At 40.2% G+C, this 22505-nt stretch overlaps 1 protein-coding gene across 4 annotated transcripts in view; it reads right to left on the bottom strand.

Moving 5' to 3' along the window:
* ftz-f1 (ftz transcription factor 1) overlaps nucleotides 1-22505 on the bottom strand; it is an 80327-nt gene that overhangs the window by 41595 nt on the left and 16227 nt on the right. The window lies entirely within an intron of this gene.

Here is a 22505-nt window from a genome sequence, read left to right as displayed (position 1 = left end):
ATTCGATTTTCCCCTTGAGTTATACATTTTTATATTTATAGGTATAATCGAATTTGGACGTGCCTTTAATAATAAAACGTGAAATTCACAGCTATTTATTAGATTTCGACAGGCCGTGTGAATTTTTCTAGAATTACGTCGCGAAAAATTTAATTTCAATTCTCTGCAGCCTCGACCTTCTATTGTAATAGTAACTAGTAAATAGTTCCAATATATCAATTAATTACGACTCGTAGGTCATGTCGATAAGCAAACAAGCAAACAAAATTATTTATATATTATAAATGTATGAATATATATGAAATATATATGAAAATTTCCAATTGATATTTCATATCTTATTCGAGAAATCCTTTCGGTGATCTGTATCACATAAAATACAGGATACGAATTAAAGTAAAATGAAGCAACTTAACCCAAATGCTGATATGAGTCATCTACGATCTAACGAAATGAAACGAGGTTCGATACAGCTATAGGAAACGAAACGTTTAGCAAGATGTTGTAACGTTAACGAATGTGAATCGTCGTGATTTATATTATATGAAAACAGTAAGAATATGATATGAAAACTCCCATCTTTTTCTTCTTTTCTTTCCTACCATTCGTCTTCCTGTTCTGTGTGCACGCACAACGAGCACACGTACCGAGAATTTGCCGGAGCAACGCGTTTCGCTTCGTTGCGCGCATCCACGGTAGCGTATATGCGTTGCGAGCAGAAGAAGAAAAAAGAAAGAAGCCTGCCACTATAAAACTCCCGCTGGTTATGGTCCGCGCTGTCCTAATTCTGCCGTGTACTCAAAGAGCTTCCCTTTTCAGCAGGAATGAAAAGAAAGGAAGAAAAAATTACGGTACGCTCGCGCGTAAATAATACTCGATTACGAACCAACTTGCTCCGTGCCCTTTATCATACGGCATTTTACTTAACTCTACGTTTACGTTTAGCCACGGCGATTGATGAGAATCGAATAACACGGAAATGTTTTCAAATCTTGTTAGCGAGGTTCATCGTTAGTTAAAGTAATCATATGTGTATATAATATATAATAATAGTATATGTATTTTGCATATCAGATTAAAGAAATTGTCGGAAATGCGTAAGAAGTTTCATTGACGTTTAATTGACGAAGTTAAGCAGTTGTAAATAATATGAAGCCAATATGAATGTCCTAGAATTGATCGTTATTTATGTCATCCCGTTGCAATAAATGGTCTTATACAAATATATAAGCCCACATAAACCCTTTGTTTCTTGAAAATCGGACAATAATTGCGTGTTTGTATAATGAAATTAACTTAGATTACATAAAAATGTTTAACTAACCTTGATTATAGAAATAATATCCATACGCCGTAGAAAAAAGCAAGAAGAAAAGAAAAGCAATATAATAAGAAAGAATTTCGAACATGGGAGAGATTCCTTTACCGACACACACAGCACACAATGCGGCTGTGAGACAACATGTAGCAGCACAAGAACTAGAGGACAATTCAAATCATGTTGTTGTTTTGTCTCGGAGTATCAATATCGTTAGGATACACATAATGTAATAATAAATAAACTCCGGGCAAAACAATATCGCCGCTACGTACAACCGTCAAACAAACTCGAATTCAAATTTTCCGGCTCTCCTCCCACCAGTATAAATAAACGAACGCGTTCGCTAGGCGACCAGTTTTTGATCAGTGAGTCGCGCGATTCAAGTTGAGTTACCAACGAGTTATCAGTCAGTCGTGCGAATCAATATCAGTTATCAGCGATCTTATTAGCGATATATACACTGTCTTTAGCAAATCCGTTAGTACGAGCGTCTTAACTAATATTGTCTGTACTTATTTATTTATTATTTTAAAATACACTTGACGCTTTTAACATCGACTTATCTCGTCATTTAAAACACACTATCAACCATCCTCTACAAACGCGTTTTGCTCCGGTGCACTTAGCTACCTTTGTGTCCGTTTTTCTCTTCCCCTGAGCCCCCCCACCAGGGAGAGACAAAAAGGCGGACAGCATAAAACCCCTAGCACAGTGGCGTGGTCTGCCTATCGGTATATATCGGCTCTGTCCCAATTCCACAGAGTATTGTGTCACTCGATTTTACTTTGCCACACGACGACGATGACGCTCGCTCTCGTTTTTGCGTATTTTATGCGGGGCATTAATGCACCGGCAGCCGATGATGCTCGAACGATACGCACATACGTTCGTTATGGACGCATGTACGTTAGCGATGGGCTCGAGTAACAAGTACATCGCAAGTAGGTTCGTACGCTGGCCGAATATATTCGCACTCTCTATAGGTATTTCGGGGAAGAGAAGTATTTTTAAACAGATGTGAACATAAACGCGACAGGTCCGATCGAACGAGTACCTTAAGAAATGGGGTAAGCATTCGAAAGTAGAACCGAACATTTATCGAATAAGTTCGAAACTTTACGAGCATCTTGCCAGCAATTTCTCATTCTCTTCAAATCATTTCTCTTGGCTACCGTTGAAATTCTTTGTTCTGTAATAATTGGCTACACGAATCTTGTAAAGGTATAAATAAGATACATAGTGTTTTTCTAAAGCTCGTGACTCGATTAGTCACGTTGTTATTAATTATTTATTAGTAAGAGTATCGATTCGTTTGAATATCTTAGTACTTGTAAGTAGATTTTTGAAACTTGCAAGTAGTCATTTTGAAGCTCGAGAACAGTTTGCGAAGATCGGATACTTGGCAAGTACAATGAATGAGCCATTACGTGTTACGACTAGTACTCGAATCCTTGGGTATTGCAATTGGTTCGGTTTTATAAATACATTTTGAACTGTATCCCGTCACCAGTATATATACAACAACGAGGACCTCTATCCTCCCTTCATCGTCATCAACGTCTGTTACTGTCTCTGTAGAATCTACGTAAAAATGACTCGTGTGCTTACCGAGCCAACGAATAGACGTCTAGCGTAGGTTAATCTCCTGGCTTGCCTGTTCCACTGTGGCTCACCTATCTCAACTGACCCATAACCGATGTAATTCCTACGCGTAACGCGTTACACGGCCGTGTAACTGCGCGTTACGCTGTTGTACTCGCGCGTCCTTTAATAACCACTATGTTCAGAGATGGATAACGAACCGTGCTGCTTGTTCAAACTCCAAGAATACGTTACTGAAATTTTTGACCAATAATTCTTACTCTAAAATATAGCAGAATTAAATTTTAATACTGCTACGCAACAAATAATTAACTCATTAGAGTGCTCCATGCCACATTTCATTTGCGATATTTTTTCAATCGGTTTACATTATCGAATCCTGTTTTCTAGCATTGCAGCTGTGAAAGAATAATCCAAGGTTTCGCTTAATACTTATCTCCTTGTCGTTCCTCCCACTTATCGATTACTTTACAATTATGAAATAACAAATTATTTTTAACAACAAATATGAAATTTAAAGAAATTGGCGTATTTGTAGCATTATGATAAACCATTTCTTGGTCCTTGTCAGGTTCACTTCTAACATATCGAGATAGTATTGCTGGGGAATCTCAATACGATCTCTCAGCCCTTTTAGCCATTGGAAGAAAGGTAATATAGGAACGGCTTGTCTCCACGACGAATTCAAATAAGTCAAATTTTACTAGCCTTCTTCAACGATATATATACCAACGATGTATATATATATATATACATACATATAAAACAGGTATGGAAAACATTTAATCGTGGTAACCGTAATTTCGCAAGAATGTCAAATAAGAAAATGGGACACGCATCCGATATAGAATACGATATAGAGCAAAAGATGTGTGGGTGTTGTCGGCCCATATAGCTTATTGATCGTTTAACCGCGCTTATACCACGAACGAATTATCCAAAAGGTTGGTCGACGAGGAGCTTACACGTGAAAACCGTGGATCGGAAAAAGGCTAGACACAGGAGAGCCAAGCGACGAGCAACTACTCTTTTCCCTCTTGCCGTCACGCGTAATCTCTGCAGTGTATCTCGAGTTTCTCGCGAGGCGTACGTACGCGGGCGTAGGTCGTTCCGTGTGTAAGCTCCATAAAGGCGTCACGCTCCGTAAGCAGAGCCCTCCTTGATCCAAATTCCAACCTGGGGTTGGAGGTTGAGCGATTCAATCTGGCTTTAATGTGTTCACACTGGACAACGCTGCTGCTGCTGTTGGTCGGTACGCGTTGAACTGTGAACCGCTTTCACCCGTTTTATTTTTTTCCATTCCCGAATCGATTAACAAAGGGAATTTTTCACGTGGCCGCTTGACGCTGGTAGGAAAGAGGAGGAAGAGGGAACGAAGGAGGAAAGAAGGTGGGGAGAGGCTGTGTGTTGCAAGCGCCGCTCACGAATCGCTCCGTGAAATATTTCACGTACTTCGAGCCACGTGTTTCCGAAGAAAGCGCCGTCCTGGATCGAATCGATTCGAAACCAGACTTCTAGTTCGGGGAAAACTACGTTTCTACTTAAACCATTAAATCGATAATAACGTTGAATTCCCCTTTCGCTATGCCATATCCTAAAAATAACTCAAAGATTCACGTTTCTTATGGTTTCTTTTAACCATGTAGATACGTAATCAACATGTACGTGTAGTCATTGCCGGATCGCGATTTCAATTATTTCGTAGAGGTAAAAATATGACGATGAGAGAAGAGAATGGAAGGAATTGGTAGAAAGAAATGTATCGATGTCGTATACTATGTATTGTATATTGTAATATATAGGTGAAGTGCAATTTGGGCGCGAAGTTTGATCACGAGAGAGGAGGAACAGAAGCCAGACAGATAGACACGGCCAGGTAAAACTCGGCTCTCTCGTTTCGTTTCGGCTCGTCACGGACCGGTGCCCTGTTAGCTCTCTGCCCTTGACACAGTTCTCCCCGCGAGAGGAGCGCTCTTGCTGTGTTACGAACTCACGACTCTCTCGGCTCCGTGTGGTGGACCGAGGGCGCCTCTGTCTCTCTGCTACACCTCGACGCATATGCCGTCCCGACGACGCGTCGCGTCGCGTCGCGTCGTATACGTTTCAAGCTCGGTTTCCACTAGCCCTCGCGGGACGCTCCAGTGACGCCAATCCCCGCCAGCGAATGTTTTTTTTTTTTTATTTCTTACTGTAAGATTAAAAGATCTACAGGGTATGTAATGTGGCAACAAAATTACAAAATAAACGATGCAAATGAAAAATCACGAAATTTCGTAAAATTGTTGCATAACAATTTTCATGAAAGACTTGTGAAAGACTGATGAAATACTTTCGTAATAACGATGAAGTATATATGCAGAGATTTATTTAATACTGTTGAGTATTTTGGCGCGGACTTTGTGCGAAATTTTTTACGACATAGTATTTTGGTGGAAAAATTATCGGCATATAACGTATCGAATGAAAAGTTCGTCACTTTATAATAAATATAAATTGTGATGATAAATTGTTTCTAATTTATGTCACGAAATGCGAACCTGCGAGTTGGTATAATCAGCCATTTGTCAAGTTAAAAATAATAAAGAAATTATTTAACGATCTTATGACAACCAATATATTTGAAATATTCAGAAGAACTTGATGGTTTGTTTTCTGGAATATTTAACTTTAGATAAAAATGAAACCATCGAATCAAAAATTTCTCCGATATAAAACAAGAAACATATAGCTATATGTTCCTATATCGTTCGTCAATTTTGCTATATTATACAACAAATTAAAGTTTATAAAAAAAATTGCGACACCCTATGATCCTCAACCTAATTCTTCAAGGCTACTTCGCTACCAAACTTCGCCGCATTCTACGTTATAACGAAGTTTGTACCATGTACGTACTTCCACGCGCTTCGAACGTTTGGATGCCGCGCCGTGCGGATCAAAGCGGACGCGAGCTCCATTATTCGACGTGCTCACGTAAGTTCACGTTCGTGCACACGCCCGGTTGCCATGCGTTGCACGGTTCTGTCCAATGAAAACGTGCACGAGATTACCGGGCCCGAAGAGAGAGAACATCGCCAGGGTCCGTGCGAGTATTTCGAAACAGGCGTAACTAAATGTTTATCCGTCTCTCTGCACCCGTTTGCCACGTTCTCTTACGTTTCTCCAAGAACAGACACGAAACCACTCACGGATTACGATTTCGGATGGATTTCATTTGAGAAAGAAGCTGACGTTCGTCCCACGATCTCGCGATGAACATTATTCCGATCGCGTCTCGTTCATTCGAACGAATTCGTTGGTCAGCATTCTTTTTATGGAATGTCTGTCTTTATTGGCCAGTCTGGACAATTTCTTCTTTTCTCGGCCGTATTCCAGTCGATTACAATGAAGTACAACAGATAGAATATTGACGAATATTATCGTCAGTCGGGTTGTGATTTTCGTCCTTGTTGACACGTGTTTGGTCATTGATACGGTGCAATTCTCTGTTTACGAAGGCTTGATTGCTTACAATAAATAAAGTTTTTCTCAGTGCGAGTAATCGTGACTTTAACGAGAAGATTTCGTTCTTATCCTTGAAATAGATTTAAGAACGATTTACTATTACACAAGGGAAGCGAATACTTGTTCGCATCGTTCAGTCTGACTACAGTTTTACAAATACATATTTATATCTTTATGTTTGCACATTGCGTAGATACGTCGAATCATTTTGCATAGAATCAACTTTTTTCTTTCTTCCTTGCACCACGTGATTCGACTTAAGTCTGCGCGTATGTCATTTTATTATCCGCTTTGTAATACGCGAACATTTGGCTCGCAAATAGAAATCTGTCTGCGAAGCACACGCGTTCTGCATGGTCATCTTGGTTTCTTTGATCTACCTACTTTGTTATAGCGCAGTTAGTTTAAGAATGTAGTTCCTCTTCCTCGATGATCGACTGTCCGTTTAAAATAATTTGAATTCAAAGATCGAGGAACAACAAATTTTCTTATTACGAAATATCATTACGAAGTTTATGAATCCGAGTAACAATAGGTCCAACTGAGGTTCACGATACTCATAAAATATATTCTATAGACAATAGAAAATACCACGAGAGTCTGTATAGAGGTTTCAGTACGTTCTTCGCGTACTTGCGTCGAGTGGCAACATTTAACTTGGAATAACGCGGTATTTAACATATAAAAAATGTATATAAAACAGGAGAATAGGGGTGCATCGTGCGTCGACACGCTTCACGCGTGAACACCTGCGTGGAGAGACGGATGTGTAAGAACGGCATATGGAGAAAAGGGGACGATGCAACAATTACCCTGGTTCTACCTGCTCGTTATATTAACCTTAATTTTACGATTATTCCTCCTTTAATTCACTCGTTGTAGAAATTAACCCTTGTGCCCAACCCTCTTCGAATTATTTTCAATTTAATCGCCAAGTCATTAACACATTGCGGGCCAGACGTTTTATTGCTGACCATACCCAGCAAATTTTCGCCTCAAATACTTTCAAATTATTTACAGTTTGTTAGTAGTTTCTAACTCTTCAAAAACCTTCTAACTCTTTCCACCGCGTCTTTTGTTACTGCGTTCTCAACGCTCTCGACAGATACACAGAAAACGCAAAATATCTCGTCGTCAGTCAATAATGCGTTATAATATCAATATGACGATATTAATAGCATTATTTGTCGCTTTAAATTTTACCTCAAAATTTCTCTGGGAACATCAATCTTTCAACAGTCTAATAAAATAATAAGAATCCGCAATGAACGATTTTGAAAACATTTGTCGCCCTATCTTCAATGTTTATTATATTCCTGATAACTAGACACAAAAACCACATATTTTCCATTCTTATGTGACAATTATTAATAAATATTAATAATTGCGTTACACATGATAATATTAAATATGTGAAATTTATAGTATGTGCTACACGTTCTACGCTGTATACTACGTATTGTATACCATGTAATACGTATTATAACGTTGTATACTTGTTTGTAAAAATTCCAAGATTACAGCAGCGTTGAACGTTATAGCAGCTACCGATTACCATCCGGCGTGGTCCGATAGAAAAATGAAAAAACTAACGCGTCTCTGTGGCATAGACGATACGATTCAGGTAGTGGAAGCAAGCGGCAGTAGCACACATGTGTGGAACAACAAGTCGCGAAATTATTCAGGACAGGTAGAGTAACGTGTAATGGCTGCGTCGTGAGCAGTATTTCCCATCAGTAGATAAGTACATTCAAGGTCAGCCGCAGTGCAGCAGACCGTTTCAACGTTACACGCTTTCCCCGCCGGTGGTTCTTTATCGACTGTTTAAGTCAATAATCGGTCAACACGCGATACATACGTATGTATCAAACGCGCGCAAATATCGTGCCAACCGGAACACTCTCTTCTCATAAGGGGTGGAAACCGTCGCGTGACGTTTATTAAATTTAGACTCTGTTGTATGATTAACCGGTGCGACGTCTTTGCAACTTCTGCATTCTGAACGCTCTGTAATTCGATGACTTTGTACGTAAGCTTGCAGTTCTGCTGTGAGAATTTTGAACTATACCAAGCTCATGTAATATAAATTAATTTTTTTTTTTTTTTTTGAATCGATAACGTTACATGTGAGAGACGAAGTTGACCTTAGTATGTTCTTTACACTTCCACCTGTAGAAAAAATAGTAACATCAAATTACCCACTTCTTCGTGTCATTCAACTTTTGTTCGAAACATTTTTCCACGCGTCAAGTGATCGTCGAGTTACCTGGAGTTACCAAGTTAGGAAACTCAAGCTGCACAATGTTCTCTAGTTTGACGTAACGTTTGCCTGACACTCTATTAACAACCGCGTGATCTCACTACTCCGAGATATTCTCCCTCGAGTATACTCATAAATTCTCTGTCCAAGAGAATGACAGCTTCCCTTTTCCTAACTTAGAATAACTTCTTGATTTCCAACATCAAGAATATTGTTTTCTTACGCCGACTCGGGGGACACTGTATTTCTAATAGCATGTTCGCGCATTCGTGTCACCGTATCGTTAAAAACCTCACAGATCTACTACACTTTTTATCGCAGATTCGTAGAAACGTGACCCACGCAAAATTACGACGAAATCGCATTATTCATCTGTACCAGCTTCCGACGCCTGTACAAGGGTCCTCTTCTTGCAAGCGTTGGTGGCGCAGCCATTCAAGCGAAAATCAAGTAGAGTTACGAAACGGTGGTTGTTACAGTACCACGCTAGAATGCCGTAGGAACGATCGTGGATCGCAATTTTCACACCGTGCCGAGTCGTATCAGGAGGAAAGGGTCGAGCTGTCGTTTCGAGGCGTCGAATCGTTGCGCCCCGTCGGCGCGCAAGAATGGAACACACGATTTGTTCAATGGCTCGACGATAAGCCATCCGATTACCATGGACTATTTACACGAGCTATCGCGTCGCGAATCCACTTATTTATATCGTTCAATGTTAATTCGTTTGTTCGCCATCTCGAACACAGTCGTACCCGGGGACTTTCGTGAAAAAATTCCAACTGCTATTTATCCACAAGAGCTCGCGCAATATGTGTATGTATACATATATTGTATATATATATACGTGAATATGAAAGTGTGTGTATACAGATATACGCGAGTGAAACGATGTATTTCAGGAAATTATAGGAAAAAGTTGTCACCGTATGAAAAGTTGGGCGATATAAATATACATATTATCGAGTGCACGGTTGCACAGAGGTAGAAACACGTGGCAACCCACGAACGACCTATTTCCAGGCCAGCTCGTTTTCCTCTGATATAACTTGGAAAACGAATCGCTGCAGCGATCGGGCCTCGATTCCCCGCTGAGCTCGATGACAATGAGCCCGTCTCGTGAGACATTTCGTGTGCACGAAATTCGTCGATGCCCAAACGAGATTCTCGCGTTTAACCACGTATCTGGTGCTGAGAGACTCGTAGGTCACCGATGTGTGACGACCGAAATTTCTTACATAGTTTATTGACACTTTAACCTTCCACCTGACCCTCGGCCATCGAATTAGGATTGCATGAAAGTTGTGATTTTGTGATTTGAATTATGGATACCATGTCATAAATGGCAAATTGTTCTCGGATCTGTCGATATTACTAAATATAAGAAATAATATTTAGAGAAATAATAATATTAAATATAAGAATAATATTTAGAAAAAATATTTGCACGTACTGTTATTTTCTAATGAATTGTTTTTCATCAGCTTCTATATATTTTATTGCAGTGGTATTAAATTTGTGTGGCCGTAGGCGCTGCTAAACGACGTGGAATTTAATATGGTCGCACCTAATTAATTAATATATAAATGCTATAATAAATGCAATACACGTTACAACGTATGTTACTGTGTATATACATTTTAATATTTCCCTATACTAAATAACTTTATTTATAATCTTCCCAACTCAAAGATTTCGTCATCCATACCACTCCCTCCCTGAGTAATCAATAAATTATCCCTCCCTACCGATCGATAAACTTTGCTATTACACAGTCCCCTCGCACCTTTCAATTTCACTAAAAATACTACAAATTTTAGTGGTCCTAATTCGATAGCCAGGGGCTGTAGTTGCGAGAGTCGGCTCGGCTCGTCTGCAGGCTTAACCGTGTCACGATTTAAAGGTCAGTCTCTTTCCACGTACAGCCAACGATCGAAGATCTTGTCTCGAGCTTTCGACTAATAACAGGCTACGAAAAGGCTTTTTCTCTAGGTTCGTCGATGCTAAACACTGCGCTGCTCCTTAACAATGCATCGTCAATGGTAAATTTAATCCTTCGTTCTTCGAGAAATTGCAGGCTCGACGATGGAAAAGCAGTGTATGCTAACGATAAAACCGCGTTTACATACGATTCTGGTCCGCGTTTGGCCGCGCGAATAGATCGAATTTCGCGTGCAAGTGACTTTAAATCGAAGGACTCGCAGACGATGTTAAGGGTGGAAAGCGCAGAACGAAGAAAGAGAGGAAGGAAGGTAGGAAGGAAGAAAGGAAGAAGCGATGGAATGAGGTCGTGTTAAAAGTGGGCCAGGTTTACTCGGTAACTATGTCACCGCTATTGATCTGTCATCCACCCACAACCTTCTACCGCACCACTTATCGTCGGCGTAGTCTAACAGAGCAAACTGTTGCGATAGTTTATTTTCATTTCCTGTCCATATTTCCTGTATAATCTATTCCCGTCAATTCATTTCATCATCGTCACGCTGCTCCTTTTACTGGTTTACTACAAACTTGACAAACTCAGCATTAGGCTCAACCATGAATTTTTATTGTACAGCTTGGAAGCTACGTACGATCCTGTGTATGTATTATTGAAATCTTATTTTATTTGCTTATTAGCCGAATGTTACACTTTAGCAACACATCTATACGTATCAATTATTTATTCGTAAATTTCAAAGTGTGTAGAGAACGCGACGTATCATTATCCGTTTTGAGACGCGAGAAGACTTTCTTTTTTTAAACCAGTGCGCTCCTTTTACTGGTACCATCAAGTTCGATTTTTCCTTTGTAGAAACCTATTAGAAGATGGGTAAATAGTTTATAGATTTATAATAGAATGAATTAATTAATATAATATTTCGCATTTAAGCATTTATTCTATATATTCATTTTTGTCGTATTTAATAATATATTTATCTTTAGTACAGAGATTTCCCAGAGGCTTCTCGATCGTTATACTCGTTATACACGAAAATATACTATAATATACACATTTAAAAATAAGAAAATTAATTTGGAAACATCAATTTTTAAGTTCCCGATTCTAGTTCTAGTTAACGGGTTAATAAATAATATCCTAAGAACGGAAGATACCAGTTTTAAGTAGCTACGTAAAATGTTATATCTAAACGCCGCGAAGCTTTTGCAAGTCCATTGTCGTACGTTCCATCTATTGGTCAACGAGCATTCGTATTACCTGCTTACGCAACGGGCTTGGGACTCGATTTCACTATTTCGGGTTAGGAACGAACTTGGGACAGCTTTGTAGCGGCACATGAGCTACAAGACAATTCAAATCATATTGTTGTTTTGTATCAATATCGTTAGGATACACGTAATGTAATAATAAAACAATGTCGCCGCTACGTGCAATCGTCAAACGAAGACGAATTCGAATTTTCCGGCTCTCTCCCGACCAACATAAATAAACGGACACGATCGTAAGCAGTTGAGTATCTATCAGTTACCAATGATCGAGTTATCAGTGATCTTATTAGCGATTTACACTGTCTTTAGCGAATCCGAACGTCTCAGCGAATATTGTCTCTACTAATTTATTTATCATTTTAAAATATATTTGACGGTTACAACAGCGAGTTATCTCGTCATTTAAATAAACACTCCACAAACCATCCTCTACAGCTTCTTTGGTAATACCGGCAGCGGTACTACGAAACACTCTTCCGACTACTTAACTATGCCCTGTAACTCTTACCTAGTTTCCTAATTGTACGACTCTCGAGCTTTCTCTATTTTTTTTTTTTTTTTTTTTTTTTTTTGGTCGTTGGTCATCTCGAGACTCCTTCAACCCTGCCCCACCCTCGTCACCACCTATCGACCCTCGTACGACCGCTTTTCATTCTCTCTCTCGAAAACGGGTTAACGCGATAAACCGTCGAACACGGCTGCGCCGTTGTTCCGTTTATACGATACTTTGCATACATATGTATATCGCTATACGCTCGCGGATACCTACAGTCGTAGGCAAAAATAAGTGGACAGATAGTGGAAGTAGGTATCAATGAATTTTAATACGTACGATGCGACAAGATTTTTACGTTTCCTACCATCTGCCACGAAGAAGATCGAAGAACTTTATTTACTTGATTTTACTTAGGAAATGAATAAAACGGGCGTTACATCGTTTGGAAATATTAAAAAAGAAAAACGATGTCGATACGTATGTCGAACATTTTCGTCTGAAAGGCTCCCTTCTTCTTGATGCACGAATCTATGGTGTATTTGTTAATCAAATTAGTACCAGGTTAGTGTTAGATTTTATTTGTTATACATCCGTATAATACATAGATCGTTTAAATAATCTAAACTAGTATTTACATGTTTGTAGAAACAAAGCTACGTTTAACGAAACACACGGTAACTCAGCATACTTCCGTTATCTATCCGTTTATTTTTGTCCACGACTGTATATCCTATCAAGAGGTCTTATGTACGTAACAGAGATGATATTCATTAGCAACGGTCCACGTTACTTCTCTCTGCGTGAGGTTTCTACGAGATCTGTTTTTCCAACCACGCTCAAAGTCCTCAGAATGTTAACGTGGCTAAAGATAGCGTGGACGAAGATTGAGTTGTATGTATTCAGACGAGTATAATATATTCCTTACTCTTTTTCTTACTTGTCCTTTCTTTAGAGTATTAGCGCGACGTAGTAGGTGTGATTTTTTGCGACGTGCGTCAGCCACAGCGGGAACACCGTTTTCCATGACATAAGTGTTCCAGTTTACATACCGCGTCCTCAACAAGTCGAGACTCGCCTTGCCGCGCGTTTGAGGCAGGTCGGTAATGTTAGCGAACGCTACATATCGCGCAAGCTGCATTACCTTCGATTCGACCGTCTCGATATGAGACGAGCATCGAGAGTCGAGAGTCCGGTGACGAGCCATCGGCCTTAATGAGGGAAGATAGCGAAAACTGGTTTTCGAGTCCCGTGGAACAGAAATTGAAAGTCATCCGCGCGATTCCCAATGAGTAAGAGAATATACGAGAGACTTCGTCGTAAAATATTTCGACTGTAAGCGTGTAAGCGTGTTCCTAACAAAACAAAAGTAATTTTTTTCCTAAGTATAATTATTTGTATATTTTCAGTATTTTTAATCCACATTTGGTATCGTTAGAGACAACGATATTTCCCTTTTTAGTCAAAGTGTCTTATTTACGTATATCATTTCGAACGTGAAAAGAAGAAGGAAAAAGCTGACGCTTTGTCATTTTCTTTGCAATGTCTTTATTTTACTTGGTTCGATTTTAAATATTTGATGGTCATTTCGTAATAGCTTATATAATATAACTTTACTTACGAGGAACTTGAAGCATTTCAACGTATTCTGAAAACTGGCGATAAAAGACCGAACAATTCCTGTTCATTGAGATCCTAATGCATCTCACATTCTCATGACTCGATCATTCCTAAAAGCATCTTCATCCTCGACTCGTTCCTCGCTTGTTCGAATGAACCTGACCTAAAAATCTTATTAACAGTTCACTGTATCGAAACAGCAGGAGATGCGAATAACGACGTGGAAATGTTTTCTGACAATGTTCACAAGAAATGCTTCCACAAGTAGAAAACATTGCTACCTAACGATAACGATGTATGCATAATTGCAGTAAAAGCAAATCACTTTGAAGCGACCATTGCAAAATAAAATAGCATTTTCTAATTCCGTTATTATTGTCGTTATGACAATGTTTTTGGTAATGGCGAGATTTCCCTATAATTACTAAAGGATGTTACTTTGAAGGGATCACTGCGATATAAAATAACGTCTTCTTGATAATTCCAAGATCCCCAGCATTTGCTCGCCCAGATCTAAATTTCGCGGGTGAAAACGTTTTGATTTGGCAGCGTGACGGACGAGCATCGGCTGGATCCTGCCCTCCACTAAGTATACACGTCTGCGTCGATTGTCTCGTGAAGCGGTCTCGTTAAAACGGCACGGCGTTAAGTGGATGTTATTTTTAGATCAGACGCTCGAGTCAAACCGTTCGGGTAATTGAGTGGCAACGGTGATTTCTGTGCCGCGATTTGCATAGCACCGTGGCTCGCGTGTTCCCCCGCTAGAAAGAAATTCGCTTGACGAGACTCTCTGGCCTGATTCTTTTCCTCCGACTGCCCTCGCAGAGAGAAAAAAAGAAGGAGAAAAAGAATACACGAGAAAGAAAAGAGTACGCGATGCCGAGCACTTGCGTCAGAGATACGTATCCCACGCTAACGCCGCGATTATGACGTTGCCAGCTACTTGCTGCTACCTGATCGATAGCGTTGCAACGCGGGCCAGACGACCCAAAACTCGATCGTTTCTGGCTCTAGGTCCCGATGATTTTCGTTAGAAATTAGTCTCTTTTTTTATTTTATTTTATTATCGCAATATAATTTGGGGGATTCTTAAAAGCTGCGGTATTGCAGTTCGATTCTTTAATTGTAAGGATCTTTAGGAAATAAATATCATCGAACAAAATATTTATTGTTAATTAATTAACAATAAATATTATTAATTATTAATTTTAATTTTAATTTAATTAATTTCGTAACGCAGTGATTTCATAAATAGATAGAAAATTCGTAGTTTTTCTTTATAATTATCGAATATACAGTAACAGGTATTTTTATCGTAGATATTAAGAATAATTTATTGAAGATACGAAGACAGTCCAATTTTAGTTTTCATTGCAGGACTATCCTATAGTCAAAGTTGTATTTGAACACTCTTTTATCAAACCCAATAACTTCTTTCTCAAAAACTATATTATGAATTTCATTCTATGAAGTATCCATGAAAGTATTTGAACGCATTTTACCTTCGAAAATTCTTACGAATATATCCAACGAAATTTCAAAATGTTTCGCATAACACGCACAGTATATATTCGTTTCTAGAAGCGTTCGAATAATTTCATGAGCCACTCCAATATCGTATCACGATAGCAATTCGTGCAAGCGCCTCGAATTTCATAAAATCGTCAAAGTGCTGTTTGGAAAAAATGTTTTCTCGATATGATACACGGTAAACGCGTGCCTACGCTTGGTGTATAGTGGCTATAGCATAGTCCCGGAGGCGAAAGCGAGACCGTGGGCCCGAGCAAGACGGAAAGAGAAACGGGACCGAGAGAGAAAAGGCAGCCCGGGCACTCGGCTTTCGTTTTCACCCAGCCTACTTGTTAATCCGGTGAGTCAATAGTTGTATAACACTGGAACTACGTTGCGTAACCCAGCGTTGGTTTCCCTGGCGACCTACTTGCCTACTAAACTAGACACACATTCTTATCCACCGGTAATCCGTCTCTCCCTGACCGTTTCTAGCCTTCTCCGCTTCGCTATACCCGCCGCGAGAACCGTTTCCTCTCGTGTGCGCCGTGCACGGCCACGCTTCCATCGACGAGCCGAGACTCGATCGATGCCACCTCGAAGGGACGCAACCTGTTACGACACATGACGAAGTGGACCCTTGTCGTCTGAACCATACCAACGAAGTTTCGTCTCGGATCAACGAGAAAATATAACCCGCGTCGTGGGACGAATCTTGAAAGCTTGCGAAACCTTGAAACTGCAACCAGATCCCTCGGAAGTTAATTAGACGATTTAATACATGAAACCTGTATGAGAGCGCCACAGCGTACAATATGCATTTCGTACGGCGATAGCTAGTCGATCTTCGAACACAAATACCTTTTAACTAAACGTTTAAAATACATATTTATATATTTTACGCAAACGAAACATCGAAGATAAGCAATCGATCGAAAGGAATTTCCGCCTTCTTTACTTTTTCACGGCAGCCGTATATTATTGTCCAACAGATATCGAGAAGGAAAAAACGAAAGAAAAAGCGAACGCGGAAACTGTTGCGGTATCGCAGTTTATTTTCCGCGAGGTACAGCAAAAACACGATAACGTTTCCGATCTGCTGGCGATACGATAATACCATGATGGTAATCTGAATTTCATTCAGACCATGACCCAGGCTAAGAGTGAAAAATTATCAACGGCTTCCATACGTGGCGAGCAGAACTATATTCGTGGTTGGTGGCGTGCGTTGCGTATACACGGGCTCTCAAGGACCCGACGAACCGACAGCCGAGGAGCAAAAATTCGACTTCAAGGCGGCAGAGTTTAACGGGAGGAAATTTCACGACACAACCGAATATCTTCGACATGGTTTTCGATGCTTGCCCGACCTTGGGCCCGATCGATTCGATCCATTTCGCAGATATCGCACGCTCCTGAACACGCTGATTGCCACAGACGCGTCGCAAAAACCGGCATCGATACGTTATTTCGCGTTCGAACAGAGTTCACCGCGATAATCGTGACAATCTCGCGAAGCAACCGCGTGACAAAGTTATAAGAGAGGAAAAAAAGAACAGAGTAGAAAAAGAATTACATTGACCGGCGGTGAAACTGGGACAATGTGCAAGAGCATGGAAAATGAAGTTTCTTTTGCAAATATTAGGTCGTATATGAATGGTTTCTTTAGCTCAGGTAAATGCCGGGGCATTTACTTTTCATGAGGGCAAGTTTAATAATTGAAGCACAGTAGTATATTAGCAAAGTAGCTATTGAAATGGTAAAAGTTTCCTATGTACGTCCTTTGATAGATCTACCGTGAGTTTGTTTCAACTTTATTTTATCTTGCCCGTAAGTTTGCCCTGCTCTCGGTTTTTAAAGTTGCCTTTGGTTAAAAGAAACTTTAGAAAACCAACGATAAGTTAGTACGTTCGTTAGTACTAACCTGGCCAAAATTTCTTCTATCCCACTGCCACCACATAGACACGTTGATAACGTGAAAATTGTTGCCTGTACTGTTTCTATCAATAAAGCATGGAAAATGAAAAATTTACAAAAAAAAATGTATAACCGTTTTAACGAAATAAAATGCTTGGTTTCGATGAATTTCACTGTAAAAGAGCAACTTTTCAACCAGCAACCAACAGGTTGATCGTTATAAAAATTTGTCAAGCGTAAAGAGCCCATAAAAGAATCATATGATCATATAGATGTTCTGTCGAATGAATTCACGAATCGTGAGTCGCATGTAATAAAAAACGGATAAATAATAGAAACGTTGAGTCATTCGATCTCGGAACCGATTCACGTGGCGCCCGTGAACGTTATCTATCTTAAGCTCGCATTTAAATATAGAGTCCTCGATGTGTTCCATAGTCAATCGTCTCCGGATTTGAAAAATCGCGGTGTCACGAAATCGATCGCAGAATGGGGTCATCGTGGTCACGCAATTGAATCGGTTGGATAAGAAATAAAACGCACCGGGGTGGACGATAGAGAATATTATGAAAGCCAAATCTACCATATTTTACGAAATACCTTCGATCAGTCGGACCAATCCACTGATATCTTCTTCGTTGCGATTTATAATGGGAAGTTCGGTCGACGTGTGGTAATCGATATAGAGAGATTGTAAATTAAAGCGTCTATTAAAGATATCTATCAATGTTATCTATGTCGTATATATGTTGCAGAGAAACTCCTTAGTTCTCGGATTACAAACATCTTTGTTTATAACGTTCTATTAAAAGTGTACGATATTAACGTATAGATAGTCGCTTTAATAACATCGAAGTACTTTTATGTTCCTTTGTGGCTGAGGTAAATTCACACGGAAGAATTATCAGTAACTCTGAGGAAAGAAGAATTTCTTATATTCATTTCAATTAATAATTCTTGGAATTCTTCTCTTACGACCCTCATAGTGTAAAGTGTTAGTAACGTCACGCGTTAAGTACGTATCGTCAATCGTACGTTTAATGTGTTAAGATTTTGTTGTCGCTTATTGATCAACGGACGTTAGTAAAATGTAATTTAGCTGTTAGAAATTGAACCACATACTGTTTACAAAAGGAACAAAAAAAGACAAAATGAACAATGTTTGTAAAATGTCAGAAACTATACTTCGCTTATACTTATGATTCTTAATCTATTATACAATCTCGTCGTATCTTCTCCATCTATTACGCTATATGGATAATTATAAACGCACACGCATGTAACGCAAATCGTGGCAGGGGTATAAAGAGAAAGAAATAGAGAGTGAAAAGAAAGGAAAAGGACTCGCGTGAGTCTGCAACGGCTGACTTATTAACGCCGGTATTGAGATTAAGTTTATTCAGCAACGAGTATGCCATGACACACTAACCAAGTGGTCGAGACCCACTTAAGCTACCGGGTGACCTCCATTGAAATGGAATGGATGGGGTGATAGTGCGTGGTGTATTTAAAGCGTGGTATACGCAACACTCACGGAAAGCGTCCCGACGCGAGGCCATCCACGCGCGAGTGTCCTTCGATTTTCAAACGGGAAGACCATTAATTGCCTGTACGCTGTGCCAGGGCTATCCGCGATTCGCGTTGGACCTTCGAGGAAACGACTGTGTTTGCACGGCACGCGAAGTCTTCTGCAAAGGCCCGATGCATCCTTCGACCAGCATAAAGACTAATCATTATCGTATGGTATACGTTTACCGTATTAACGTCGTATATCGTTCCGAGGCGTCGTTTCGCGAACATCGTGACTCTTCTTCTTGGAAATGATAAGCTGCTCTTGTTGCGAGTTCTACTGGTCGCGAATAACCAGAGAATATAAAGAAACTGATGGGACGAAAGAAAGAAGGGATAAGAAAGAAAGGTAGTACGATCGTAATTAGAGGACAATACGATTTTTACGAGCACAGATTACAGCTCGAAGGAGCAGAGCAGTTTCACTTTCGACCAAAGCGAAATCCGTTTAACCCGAAAATTGGCCATAGCTGGTTGCTACTCGGCTGGCCAGGATCTTTGGAACGAGAAAGTCCCGATAGTTTCGCTGTTTGAAGGCCCGAGGATATTACGATGAATTTCTGCTTTTACGTAATCTCCGTCTGGGAAGTCACGTATTGTCAAATATATACCGAGAGCCTGGTACCCGGTTCGAGTCAAACGGACGAGGATGAAAGTTACGTTACTCAAGATAATACGTTCCACGGTGTTCAAACGTTCGAAAAGATTTTTAGTAGACCGTAAAAATCAGTTGAGGAAATATTTGAGACCGACGATATCAACGTTACGACATACTTTTCGTTTCAAACGTGTTCCTTCTTTTATTTAATCGAATTGTTTTCCATCGATCGAAGATCAATTCGATAAAAGATCTTTCGCGCAAGATCGATCGTTTCGCAACTTTTCGAATTCCTTCACTCGAAGATATTCGAATTCAGAGGCAGAAAAAGAAACGAAATTAATGAATATGATAAGAAAATGTTTGCCGAATCGCTTCTCGAAAAGGAGAGAGGGAAAATCTAAAGGGGAAGAGGAAAATCGTCTGGAATCCTTAGATATCGTGTGTCGCGAGGTACATTAGCTAACTGGGTACGTATACATTTCTTACGCAAACTAGCGAAAGTAGGCGGGTGCGAGAGCCGCTCGGCAACGGACACACCAGCCAGCCAGTCAGACGGCCAGCCACACACGTAGCACCGAGGCGAAAGATACGTGAGAGCGCGTGTATATGTTTTCGAGCCGGTTGGGTTGGGAAAAGGGTTGCGAAAGCCTGCCGAAAGCGCCTCCTTCGCACCGAAAGCGAGAGTGGAGAAGGCCTGGGCCGAGTCTCGAAACGGCCTGCCGGAGACATATCTGGGGCCTGTACGTTCCCAACAGGCCTTAATTAACACGTGCTCAGGCTACGTGAGTTATTTATATCGCTCGCGATCGAAGGGAACCGTATAATTGCCCCAAGTTCTCCTCGTCTAGGGAATTTTTCATTTGTCCCATAGAAATGACTCTGCCCGACCAGCATTTTTTTCTTTTGTTTCTTTTAACGAATTTTTTAAGAAATATTGGTATGTTGTATAACGTACTATATGTGTGAATTTTATTTTTATTTTTACTTAATCCTTTTAGTGTTATAATAGAATTTATTTATTACATTATATTATTAAATAAATTATATTTTATTATTAATATTATTAGATAAAGCACTATTTTTATGTCATAGGAATTTAGCTGCGTGCTCTATACAAATTACTGCGAAAATTTCTTTTGGGAACATCTAAAATTTTTTATTTCTGTTCCATGTAATTGTAAGTTGTTGGTATACGTAAATAAGGTAGATTTGCAATAGATTCTTTAATACAATACAGTTTCCATTGTAATAACAACGATTACTAGTTACAAAGTAACTGTATTTGTCCCCATGTAAAATTATTGTACAATATTCTCATTCTCATTTAGCACATATAAATAGATATATCTTAAACAAATAGAACAGTAGTAATTATCTCCTCTTAGTTCTAACAAATTCGCCCTTGCGAAGATTAAATTGATCGTAATGCGACTAGTAACCAAAGGAATCGCTGATCGTAAATCAACGAATGATAATAAACAATGGAAATTTTTCGATATGACAATCATTTCTATTTAAGTCTATTAGAAGAAAGGTTCGAGATTCAAAGGAAGTTTCGGTGAACTCCGGTTATTATGCATATAAGTACGTATGTTGTAAGACGAGTCCAACAGGAAACATGCCGAGGAAATTAACTGGAAGGGAATGAGACTTAATACGAGCTTGCTAAGCGTGGGACGCCGGGAACACGGTTTTTATTCTCGCTTCTTCTCCCGATTCGTAGGGGAAAAGGAAAGTTCGAGGCTGGCATTGAAGCAGGCCACGGGGAAGACCAACACGCTAGGCTGGAGAGGATGTGTAATGCGGTTTAGATCGTGGACCATGACCAAGTGATAGTGACTTCAAGAATCAGCTGGCGCGCGGCTCAATGAGGTTACGCCGCATTTAAATTGCGTTCCATTTTATGATAGTTGTACGGAAACGGTTCGCTGACGAGCTACGCTCGAACCACGAGAACGTCGCGCCGTTAACCAGTCGTTTCACGTAGCCGGCGCGATTCGCTTGCATAAATCATTAGAAAGTTATTGAAACGCGTCGAGGGCGAATTCACGCGACGAGTCCAGCACCAACGAGTATCATTTTGTAACGCGTGTCGTTCGTTTCTTTCGTCGAGGCGAGCGCGAGGGAGAAGAGGATTGCGCAAGAGGTAACGGTCGTGGTAATAATGCGACCGAGTCTGAGAAATCCACAGGTGACAAAAAAGACAGGCTACGAGCGTTTTTACGAGTTTCTAACTGCCCCTCGGATCTTTCAATTTCTTACGCGCCAAAGAAACCGGCCGTTTGTTTTACGCCGCTCCTTCTTTTCCCTGTTAGCACCGATCGAAATTTATCTAACGATCTGAGTCGCCTTTTGCCAACCTATATTACAGTATTTTCTCAGTTAATATCGATTAAGATGTAACCGCGATACATTCCGCTTTTCACCGGTTTCGCCTCGTTTTATCAATTACCACCGATTGTTATCTACCTAACGACCCTACGAATTTATTTTTCATCGTTATTCTTATTACTAAAAATCTACATTTAGATAAGTGCTATTCAACATCGTGTTCGCAAACTAAGGACGATAATAATAAAAAGGAAATGTAAAAAAGAAGATAAGACGCGTCTAGGCGTACCTTCACGCCTTTCGGGAGCGGCGTTTACGCGGAGCGTCTCGAATGGCCTTTATTTCCAATAGCACCCTGTGTTTGCATGCGCCACATAACAATCACATCGATATATCCCTCAAAGAGATAAAAAGCATCGCGTCCTCGCCGGATCCGCGCTATAACGCGGGACGACGCGACGCCTGCGCCGAGTGCGCGGGAGAGGTGCGAGAAGGCGCTGCTGCGTCCACGTACACGCGACCGAGGGAGTAGGACGCACGGACGTGCGGAGGGAGGGCGGGTGGGAAGGAG

This window comes from Bombus flavifrons, chromosome 1 (assembly GCF_040668555.2).
Source record: "Bombus flavifrons isolate JBK064 chromosome 1, iyBomFlav1_principal, whole genome shotgun sequence".
In the NCBI taxonomy this organism is placed as follows: Eukaryota; Metazoa; Arthropoda; class Insecta; order Hymenoptera; family Apidae; genus Bombus; species Bombus flavifrons.
Note: the sequence above shows the minus strand (reverse complement) of the source record. Positions and strands in the feature narration are given on the sequence as shown.